Here is a 12,659-nt window from a genome sequence, read left to right on the forward strand (position 1 = left end):
TCTAAACCTACCCTTTTCCAGTTTATTCTCTACCTTACTTTATAAAAAGTTCCTCCCCAGCTTCCCTGTAGACCCCCTTCAGGTACTGGAAGGCCGCTACAAGGTCCCTCTGGAGCCTTCTCTACTCTAGGCTGAAGAACCCCAACTCTCTCAGTCTGTCTTCACAGGGGAGGTATTCCAGTCCTCTGATCACCTTCATGGCCTTTTTCTGTACCCACTCCAGCAGCTCTAAGTCTTTCTTGTGCTGGTGGCCCAGAACTTGATGCTCTGCTCCAAGTGGGTTCTCACAAATGTAGAGGAGCAGAATGACCTCCCTCGACCTGATAGTCACATTTCTCTTGATGCAACTCAGGATACAGCTGGCCTTCTGGGCTGCAACCAACTCATGTTGAGTCTTTCATCAGCTGACACCCCTAAATCCTTCTCAGGGCTGCTTCTCCACCCAATCTGCATTTGTGCTTGGGATTGCCCCAACCCAGGTGCAAGACCTTGCACTTGGCCTTGTTGACCTTCATGAGGTTGGCATGGGCCCACCTCTCAAGCCTGTCCAGGTTCCTCTGAATAGCATCCCTTCCCTCTAGCATGTCAGCTGCACTACTCAGCTTGGTGTTGACAGCAAACCTGCTAAGGGTACACTCAATCCCACTGTCCATGTCACCTACAAAGATGCTAAATAGCACCTTTCCCAGCACTGGTCCCTGAGGAATGCCACTTGTCACTGGTCTGCACTTGGGCATTGAACTGTTGACCACAACTGAGTGCAGCCACCCAGTCAATTCCTTAGCCAGCAAGTGCTCCATCCATGTAATCCATTTTTCTCCAATTTGGTCGTCAGGATGTCATGAGGAACAGTGTCAAAAGCTTTGCTCAGGTCCAGGTAAGTGACAACAGTTGCTCTTCCTGTATCCACTGATGCTGTAACACCACCATAAAAGGTCACCAATTTTGTCAGGTGTGACTTGCCCTTGGTGAAGCAATGCTTGTTAACACCAATCACCTCATCTTCCATATGTCTTAGTAGGGCCTTCAGGAGAATCTGCTCCATGATCTTTTCACGCACAGAGGTAAGACTGACTGGCCTGTAGCTCCCTGGATCTTCTTTTTTTCCTTTATTGAAAATGGGGGTTATGTTTCCGCTTTTCCAGTCAGTGGGAACTTCACCGGACTGCTGTGATCTTTCAAATATGATGGATAGCAACTTGGTAATTTCATCTTCCAGTTCCCTCAGAACACATGGGTAGATGTTGTTGGGTCTCATGGACTTGTGCATCTTCAGGTTCAGGTTATTTACATGGTCAGTCTAAAGAGATCTTCAAAGAGATCTTGAAAGAGATCTTTATATACTGTACAATCAATACCTCTCAAGCTTTTAACGTGGCTTAGTAATTTTAGAAAATATCTATATAAGCACAAAGAAACTAGGAGGATTATGGAAATTATATTATTATCTATTTTATTTATCGATGATTCTGTAGTATATGTAAACTAGAAAGACCTTATGTTTCATACAAGTGTATTTCTACCTTTTTTGACATAACAGCGTGTTCTTTTGTGTGTTTTTGTTGTTTTTGAAAAATACTTTGGACATCTATGATTTTTTTCCTGTCAGTGAAGTAAACACTGTAGACCTCCAGAGATTTAATTCAAAACCTAAACAAACCTGAGACTGGGATAAGCTGTGGGCAATTCTCATGACTCTTCAGTCTCAACATGTTGTTCCAGATTCTGGAGAAAACAACCTAGGGGGAAATAAAATATTCAAGGAAGGGGATCTTAGTCATCAACAATCAAGAATGCAAGTCTGACACCAGAATAGGAGCAAATAGATGCTGTAGCTTAATGTTTAAAAGTACATATTAAAGAGTCCTGAAAATCTAGTTTCTTTTCCTTGACTGTTTAAAATCATATTGTTTGAAAGCTGTGGCATAGGAGCGTTCATGGACTTAGTCAGGAGGAAAGTTGGATACTATTGCCCAAACAGCTGTGTTTACACAGTCAGTTTGTTCAGTGCGGTGGTGATTCTGAGCATAATTCAGTTCATATTTGATACTTAAATGTGTTCAGCAAAGTAAGGTAGGGATTTATAAATCACTCCCTTATCTAAAACTTACTCAAAACTCTTTTTAACTGCTTTATCGCTTTAGGCTTCTTCAAAGTACTATAGTAGTCATTGTCTCACTATCACCTCAGCTATGTTTTTATAAACACAGATCTGGATTCCAACACCCTCCACATCCAATATAATTCAGTACTTGTAATTCAACTAGAATGCCATTCTATTTTTATCACAGAAACCATAAAAAATAGAGAAAAGTGGGTTTTGTATCATAGCTTATACACAGAAGTCTTTTAGATAGCCTATCAGAAAATTTGTCAGTCTGCTTTTACTTCTTCCCAAAATTTCAAATCATGTTTGCCTAAAGATATATTTTTATGACTCAAAAGCCTTCTGTTTCAGCTGATTTAGGCTTTTATCTTCTATAGTTAGTAAAACAAACTGTCTGGATGTGGAAGACAATATTTTTCTGTTAAATCTTCAGCTATAGAATCATTTTTTCCTAGGCACTTTGGGATGCTTTCATGACAATGTTTTACGTTGAAACTTTTCCACAATTATATGCCTGATTTAAATTCTGTGGTCATACATATTGTCATCCCAAATAAGTATCTTGATGCATCTGTATGTCTTAAAAGTATCAATGGAAAAAAACGTAAGATGGCATTAGGATTTCTTTTAATCATCTTCATCTCTGAAAGTGACCTGAAATTGGTAAATAAACTATATTTCAAGGATCCAGATTGTGAATCTGATTGGCTGCATTTTAACATGAAGAGGCATATTATGTTTCACTACAATTTGAAGTACAGGAAAAACAAGCTTGATAATATTACTACATACCAACAGTGACACATAAGGGGGCAGAAAAAAAGAAACTTTATGGAGTACTGATGTACAAAACTCCCTTCTCTCAAAACCTCTTTCAGCACAAATGAGTACTGGCCTGGAAGCAGAAGTTAGTGATCCATTCCTTCCACATTCATTCCCAAGATGACAGACAGAGATAGTCTCCTTTACTAGTGTACTTAAACTTGCGATACCAGAAGGCACATGCTACAATATGTGAAATACTGTTGCACACTTGAAATGAAAACTGCAGTTTAACAGTTTTTGATTCAGTGGGATTAACTGTGTGAGCTACCTGTGCTGTGGTAAGGCATTTTCTATGATCCTGTCTGCTGCAGTTACAAGGGCTGCTCTGAAAGTAATGCCTACTATTTTATTATGTTGGCCCACGACATCAAAGGAGGATGTTGGTATTGTGACTGTAGTAGTTGAACCATCCCACCAATATTCCACTACCCCTTGTTGCCTTTTGACAGATGACAGCAGAATGGCGGTCTGACAAAATGGCGTCTGACACGAAGCAAAGGTGTGTCATTTAATTCCTCCACGTGGAAAGAACTGTATGCATTGACATTCATCAGCATTTGCTGAACATTTACAGAGATCAGACACTGGATGTGAGCACAGTGTGGTAGTGAGTGGTACATTTAATCAATGGTGGCAAAGACAGTGTATCAACTCTGCTGGTGTAGATTTTCATGAGCATAGCATGCAAGCTCCTTTTAATAGCTGGTGAAAATGCATAGCTAGTAGTGGTGACTGTATTGGAGAATAATGTTTTGTAGCTCAAACAAATTGTTGTGCTCTTTGTATCTATTGTAGTTTCCATGGAAATAAATGGAAAACATTAATTTCAGCATTACTTTCAGAGCAACTAACATATGTTTGGTTTGGAGAATTTATAAAATACTTTCCATAATATTTTTTATTGTGTATGCTATTTTCCCATGCTTCTATTTGAAGCACGTTACTATTCTAAGTATGTTACTTCTGTGAGGTTGCATTCTCTAATTTTTCTAGAGAAAAATATGATATAGTTTTTGGACAAATAGCCATTAATTTTTAATTAATCATTCTTTCAGTTTTTATAAAAATTTCATAAATACCTGACAACTATCCAAAAAGATTTAAAATGAATAATAGTCCATAGAGCAGAACAATTTATTTCCAAAACCATACACACAAAAATAATGTTTTTTTCTCCTCTTTGATCAGTTTTCATTTTATAATTAAACACGAACATAAAACTGTAAAATAGAAAAAAATGCATTTTTAGCATACAGAAGAAATAAGAAAGAGATGAATCACTGATCACTGTTAAAAAAGGCTATCTGAGTGTGTTATTATAATCAGAAAGCAGAACTGATTCATCCACTTCATCTGAATCTCATGGGTTCAAATATATGTGAACCTTTTGTCTTTAATATTACATTAGTAGCAGGACTCATTTTACTGGGAAAATATCAAAACTGATGTAGCCTCTCATTTTAAATGACAATTATTATTGTTACAAAACAATATTTACAGTGTGGAAAATATTGTACTATGTTCAATTTACAGGGCTGAAAATGACTTATATTAGCATATTTTAAGAAAATAAGATTTATTGCAGCATTTTAGTGGAAAAGATTATATTTTGCATTTGAGAGAGAGTGTAATCTATGCATAGGCTGGTAAGGTCTTAAAAGTCACTTTCAGTTGCTTGGAAGTTCCTTAATATGTGAAATATGGACAAATGAGACCACTGAATACTTTGTTGGACAAATGTATATAAAATAAATTTTTCTCATGCTGAACGAGCTCTCCATCCACAGGTGTAGGAAGTCAGGAAAGGAAGGCAAAGGGACAGGCATGGCTGAACTGGGACCTGCTGGTCAAACTGGAGAGAAAGAAGAAAATGTACAGGCAGTGGAAGCAGAGGCAGGTAACATGGGAGGAGAGTAGGAATGCTGCTAGAATGTGTAGGGATGGGGTCAAGAAAGCCAAGGCCCATTAGAACTGGACTTGGAAAGAGGCAGTTAAAAGAGTAAGAAAAGCTTGTACTGGTACATCAACTGGAAAAGGAAAGTACAAGAGGGCTTACCCTCACTAGTGAGCAATAAAGGCAGGCTGGTCACAACAGACAAGGAGAAGGCTGAGGTATTCAACAGCTTTTTGCCTCAGTCTTCACTTTCAGCTGCTCTACACACAGCCCTAGAGCAGCAGATGGTTTGGGATGTGGAAACCGGGAGAGCATTAGCCCTGCCACTGTAAATGAAGATCAAGCTTGTGACCACCTGAGGAACCTAAACATCCATTAGTCTACGGATCCTGATGAAATGCATCCCAGAGTCCTGAGAGAATTGGCTGACACAGTGACCAAGTCATTCTCACTGATATTTGAAAAGTCATGACAGTCAGGAAGTCTCTGCAGACTGGAAAAAGGCAACATTACACCCATTTTTAAGAAATGTAGAAAGGACAACCTAGGGCAACTACCAACCTATCAACCTCATGTCTGTGCCAAGGAAGATCATGGAACCAGTCCTCTTGGAGCTAGGCTAAGGCACATTGAAGAGTTATATGCTTGATCTTATTTTTTTTCTTTACGAAGATTGATTCTTATGATATTGATTCTTATGATATACCTAAATAAGACTGAAATACAAAGACATGGCCAAAATTGAAGATTGATGTCTAGGTTGAAAATATTTGATGACAGGAAAAGGAGTGTCTCTAAAATACGGATAATTCACCTGAACATTCTCTACACCGAGGCACAGTCAAGTATATAGACCAAAATACAAAAGGTGATGAAACTGGGTATAAAACTGAGGTATCAAAGTACATGATTCCTTTAAAGAAGATAATGAAGAAGGTGTTTAGTACCTGGAAAAACAAACAAACAAACAAACAAAAAAAAACCAGCAAGAATGCCTAATTTTCCTCAGACATGAATAACCACCATGCAAGAGTGTAACTTCTGTCTAAAATTTGAGATCTCAAGAGGATTCTCATAAGAATTTGTGACTAGTGAGCCTGATTTCCATTACTGCTAAGATGACAAACTCTATAATAAAGAATTAGCACATTCATAAACAGATTTTGGTAGGAAAGAATCAGCACAGCCTCTGTACAAGGAAATATACCTCATTAGCTTGCTTGAAAGCTATGAGGGTGCTGGTGAACACATGGACAAAGGTTATACCGTCGAGAAGATAAATGTGGATCTTCCAATATTTTTTGACAAAGTTACCCACAAAAGTCCAGACAAGAAATAGAGACTGTGATGGGGGTGGAAGGAAGATGAAAATATTTTTTTGAAAATTATTTTTCATTTTTCCAGTACTACAGTAAATGAGAATGCACTCAGGAAACAAATTTAGAAGCACAGTTTCATTAAAAGAAATCGTCAGTAGATAATGCTCTGAACTCACCTCAGGGAAAAAGAATGTTTCAAATTAATCCTCTAATATATGACACAAATTCTGTCATACCACCTACAGAAAAGGCCAATTTGAGATATATGTTGTTCTTGGTAGATATAATTTTAAATTAATCATCTTCTGTTTTGAATTACAGAGATCTGGAATTGCTGTTTGTATTCTAAAAATAAGTATGTTTAAGTAATACAGTGCCAAAACTTGTTATTTTCAGAGACATATAGATCTTGCTAAAATCAAAATAAAAACTAGTCAAAAGCTGGAAGTAAATATATATAAACAAACTACTGATTATATTCTCCATTGCTTCTACTTGAGGATTTAAATAATTATCACTTCAAAAATATAATTGCTAAGATCACAAGGAGAATGGTAGATATATTTATCACAGCCTAAAAAGTAGAATGTCGCTGTGTGTCCTTATATATGTTAAAAGTATAAATATCTATTATTTCAATGCTAATTGTATCTATATGAGCTAAACTTACACTTTGGAAAATCTTATCAAAATTCTTATGGCTCTCCCAAACTTGATCACCTCATACGCACATGATTTACTGCAATCCTAAAATGTTGGTCCTCCTCCTGTGTGTGCTGGTACTCCCAGAATGACGCATTCCAAGATGACCCAGAGCATAGAACTGTTGGGAATAAAGGAAAAAGCATGGAACCCCTTCTGGAGGATAAAGACAAACTCTTTAAAGTATATCTTAGCTCTGAAGATAGTGAATTAAATTGTGAAGGTGGCTTTAAATTTACTGTACAGATAATTTCTCTTCTGAAATTCAGTTGAAAGAACATGAAAGGATGTGTACATGAATGATAAAACATTTACCCACTGGGAATGTTTCTTGCTTGTTAAACTTTCATTTTCTTCATTTTGAGTTCCATGAAGTCAACATTTATAATACCCCACTCTCTACTAGCAGTCCTTTCCAATATAAATGACTTATTAATTTCAGTTAAAAAACAGAAATAATACAGATACTGTCTGTGCATTTGCATACTTTTGTGTTTGGATTCATCTTTGCTCGGGTTTGTACAATTATCTGTTAAATGGTTAATTTAATTTGTTGAATGGGAGTTTGCTGCTTTCAGTTCAGCTTAGGGTGGCTGCCTTGCCTATTGACTATGTTGTTCTGCTAGACTGAATTTAAAGACATCTTGAAAGAGTGTTCTGGCACTGATGTTTCCAACTTCTCCTTTAGGGTCTCTGTAATTATTGTTTTGTAATTTAACAGAATGCAGTTGTGCACAACGGATAAATAAAAAACAAACAACTAAAATCCACTTGAAAATATACTCAATCAGCCTTGAAGGCTTACTATTTAGTACTCATAGTTTCAGGTCACAAAATCTAAACTTCTATACTTTTCCAACTCATTTAACTGAATAAAATGAATCAATTGAAATAAGCTTCACAATCACCTCTGTAATAAGTGCAGATCAATCTGACATGTTGATAATTTAGGATCCAAATAGTGCAGAAGCTGCACTTTACATTTAAGATCAATATTCTCAAGATAGAGATAAGATATTAATACATAGCAAGCCAGTGAATCTTAAAGTCTTTATATTTCAGAAATAGGAGGGGACGTAATCTTAATGGAAGGTGCATATATTCCTTTTTATACACTTGTACTATAAAATTGGCAGTAGCATTCCTGGGTCTGTAGCAAATTCTCCAAGGACATGATCTTTCTGTAGCTGTGAAAGAATAGGTAGATAAGTCTTTAAATCTCATTACAGTTTGTTGTAGTCTTTGATAGCAAATATGGTGTTTCATGAAGTGCTCCCTTGACAAATCTCATTATAAAGTTCTCCCTTCACTAAACCAGCTACCCTACTACTTGGATACTTGTGCATTACTAAGATGTTGAGAAATAATGTTGAATTATTTTCCATTCTTACAAGCTATTTTAAAATAGCAATAACATAGATTTTTAAAACTAATTATAAATAAGGGGTTAAATGTTTAATTACCTTTTTAAATACCCTTTGTATGTATGTTACTAACTAGCATTTAATAGGAATGAAGTAATATAGTGCTATCTGAATCCAAAATCTCTTGCAAGAGTAGATTTATCAGAGGAGAAAGCTAACATCAGCCATAGTCTCCTTCACTAGCTATGGGCTGGACACAACAGTGCTACTTGGAATAGAAATGGTGTGCATGCCCGGGTTAGGAGGCTGTAACAACACATCAGCAAAGCAGCCAGACCAGGCCTATGTTGAAGACGGACCCAACCACCATCATTTCTTCTACTCCACATTTTGAAAGTCTGGAATAGAGAGAATTTAAAGATGTATGTGAAGTCTAACATGTAAATGCCCCAACTAACCACTGAAACTAAAGTACTTGCAAGCTGTGGACTGCAGCATTCAGGTTGAATTCAGAAGAAGTAACTTGCATTCAGAATAACTTACTGCAGATTGTAATAGCTCAGGTGTAGTGCAGAGAGCTGAGCTTCAGCATAGAGAATGCATCCAGAGGAGGGCTGCAAAAATGATTAAAAGGATGGAAAACTTCCTCTATGAGGACAAACTGAGGGAGCTGGGGCTGTTCAGCCTGGAGGAGAGAAGGTTCCAAGGAGACCTCAGAGCAGTCTTTTAGTAACTAAAGGGTGGCTGTATGAGAGAAAGAGGCGAACTCTTTAGCAGAGTCTGTTGCGACAGGACAAGGGGAAATGACTTCAAACAAAAAGAGAAGATTTAGACTGGATATAAGGAAGAAGATTTCTACAATAAGGGTGGTGAGACAATGAAACAGGTTGCACGGAGATGTGATGAATGCCCTTCCTTGGAGACAAGTCAAGGTCAGGCTGGACAGGGCATTGAGCAACCTGATCTATCTGCAGGCATCCCTGTTCATTTCAGGGGAGTCAGACTACATAGCCTTTAATGTTCTCTTCCAACTCAAACAGTTCTATGATTCTTTAAATATATGTATGTTGTGGTTTTATAATTTTGTTATCGGTATTCCACATCATAAAATCATGTAAAGCACGTGTAATTAAAAAAGTTAATACTCCAGTTCCATGGACTGACAACTTTTATGACACCTGGTTCTCAGAACAGAAGAACTACATATCTCAGGGACTTCACAGTCAGGGAGGAAGATAAGCCACAGGAGGAAGTCACGGGATCTCACTCTCTGTCTCTCTCTCGCTCACTGCCTGGCAGTGTGTGGGTGTGCTCCCCAGCCGTACACCTTCCGTTCAAAGTAGGTTTTTCATTTTCGGACACTCTCTCTCTCATTTTATTTGATTTATTAGCCTCAATTTCAATTATACTGTATTATATTGTGTTATCTTGAATTCTGATATCATATTTAGTAAAATTAGGTTTTCCTCCTTAGATTATTGCCACTGTTCTGGTTTTGGGCCCAGCTCCCATCTCCTACGTCTGCCTTTTCCCTTCCCATTTTAGAGCCAGGGGGGCCTATGGGCCTGCTGCCCCCTGTCACGGGCACAGACTGATCTAGATAACTCCGTGACAGTGTGTCCAGAGATAGCTGGAAGAGAACTCAGAAAACCATTCATTTGTTTTTAATTCCAAACCATCACTTTGATAAAATAGATTTGATTTCAAATATCGTTATATGCTTTTAGTGGAAGTGTGCAAAAAAAAAAAAAAAAAAAAAAAAATTGAGCATCTTTGAAGTCACATCTTTCAAATTGTAACAAAAGCATATATGAGAAGCTCAAAAATATTAATTTCCCTAAAGGTGATATCTTTAGATACATGGTTGATTACTATTTCAACAAAATAAATGGAACAATTAGAGAACACTATTTCTGGACACTGAGGAAAAGAGAAACTGAAAAAAATAACAAATCAAAATGATCCCATAAAGTGCAATAACCTCGCATGCTTACTGGTCTAATAATGTAAACAACATTGAAATTGATGCCAAACATTTTTGGATGGCTTGTATACTACAAAGAAAAATGAAAAACAGACAGAATAAATTGAGAACTCTTAAGAATGATAAAAAGCTGCTATCAGGTAAATGAAAGAAGTTGATACGCTATTAAATGTACTTTACAAATTCATTTATGTCATAATACCAATGTAGATGGCTGTGCTCCAGACACTGGGAAAGTGGGCACATTGCCACAGTTATTTTTTTTCCACAAACAATACATCCTGTCTGTTATCTGAAGTATAATTTATCAGTGCCTTTCACACAGCTTTGACTATAATCTTTAATACTCACTTGGTTCAGTCACAGCCCACTATAAAGATGTATGTCACCTCATTTAGCAGGATTTCAGTGAGGTGTGTACATATATTTCTATGGGGAAACAAGCTCACCATACTCTACTAGGTCAGACAGCAGCAGATCCTTTGATCTCTGAACTCCCATGAATGATTCTGCACACGATCTCCATCTATATTCATCCCAGGATATACAATTTAAGACTGGCAACCTTACTCAAATCCAAAGACATACTCTGAGGATGAATTTTTAATACCAAATGTATTAGAATTTTTAGAGCTCTGATCTTCTGAATCTTTCAGCATGATGAGTATTCAGGAGTACTGTGAATAAGATAAGATATAAAGACACTATCATGGCTCAAAGAAGCCAATATAAACCAATTATTTCTCTAGCTGCAACTAAGGGACCAATTAGCAGTAGCTGGCATAGAGCAGTGCTGCCCGGTTAAAAAGGAATAGCAACCAGAAGGGTCAGGAAGTGTTTCAGAGAAGGGCCTCAGCTAATATATGTAGTTTTGGGGATTTTTTTAAGTATGATAAACAACACAAAAGTAAATGACGTCTATTAGCAGACAAAGGTAGGAGCAACGCAATGAAGAAGAAAGAGCAGACGCTTGTATGCCATTGACTTCTATGTCTCTTATCTACAAGGGAGGAAGAACTGCCCTTTAAATGCAAAGGACAAATAGTGTCAAATTTCTGTGCTTGGAAGGCTGAGGAACAGGAATCAGGCCCAGCAGACATTACACTTTGTTTGTAGTTTCTATTACCATTTTGATTTCCCTGTTTCTCTGCCTTTTGAACTGGCTGGAATAACTCTGTCATGTTTCTTCAAAAGAAAGCTAAAATGGATCATGCTCCTGCAGCTTTGAAGTACTCCCTCTGTAATCTACTATCACACTGACCAGCAGGGCTGAATGATTTAAAACTTTCATAAGGTTAAGACAGCAGAAAGAATTGATGAACAGAGTGAGATCCTCTCCCCAAATGACAGGATCAGGAAAATTGATACATTCAGTTCCATTTCATTGTTTGCTTTCAATGCAAATATACTTCAAATATATTTCCAAAGAGTTAATTGGATGCTATTTTCCTAATTCTCTATATGGGAAATCAGAGATGGTAAATAAAATAAAATAATAATCTAGTCTTGAATTTCTAAATTAATCTATTCATATAATCTCATTTCTGTATTCCTTGGGATCTCTTTGGTATCAGGATAGCAAGTCTGAAGTGAAGAAACATGTAAGAATCCCTGTTACTGCGCCAGATTATTTCGAGAACTGAAGTAATCTTATTTAAAGGTGATCAAATGTTCACTAAAATACTGTGTGTCTTCAGAGGGTAAACTTATATTTTTTTGCTTTAACCTCTCTGTTCAGAATAGGCCAAAAAGAGCCAACTGTCATGAGAATAACTGTGGCTTTAGTTCTGATGCCACACGTAGTACAAAATTATCTATGAGTTTGTGCAATAGAAAAATAAAATTCTGGACAGGAAAGCTATCTACTGCATTTTAGACTGTTGACATCAAGGTGATTCTCATACAAATTTATTAAAAGCCAGTGTCAAAAGTATCCTTAATACTGACTGTTAAAATCATGAGATTTTCAAAATGTAAAATTTCCTACTTGATTTTTAGACTCTACTTTATTAATTTCTTCCCACAATTCTTCTAACACTTCATTGTGCTCTGCATTGTGTAGTGGTACAACCCCCGCCTTTCATGAACCCATGCTGGCTAGGTCTGATTTCCCCCTTGTCCCACACATGCCTTGTGATCTCCCTTGAGATGATCTGCTCCATAACCTTTCCTGGCGCTGAGGTCAGACTGACAAGTCTGTCATTCCCTGGATTCTCTTTATGACCCTTCCTGTAGATGGGAGGCATTCTGGTAAGCCTCCAGGCTTCTGGGAGCTCTCTGGTTGACCAGGAAAGCTGGTAGATGATGGAAAGTAGTTTGGCAGTCACCTCCCCCAGATTCCTCAGCATCCCCTGGTGGATCCCATCTGGCCCCATGGACTTGTGGCAGTCCAGGTGGAGTAGTAGGTCTCTGACTGTTTTCACCTAAATTGTGGGGAGTTTATTCTTCTCCAAGTGACAGACTT

This window comes from Gallus gallus, chromosome 3 (assembly GCF_016699485.2).
Source record: "Gallus gallus isolate bGalGal1 chromosome 3, bGalGal1.mat.broiler.GRCg7b, whole genome shotgun sequence".
Taxonomy (NCBI): Eukaryota; Metazoa; Chordata; class Aves; order Galliformes; family Phasianidae; genus Gallus; species Gallus gallus.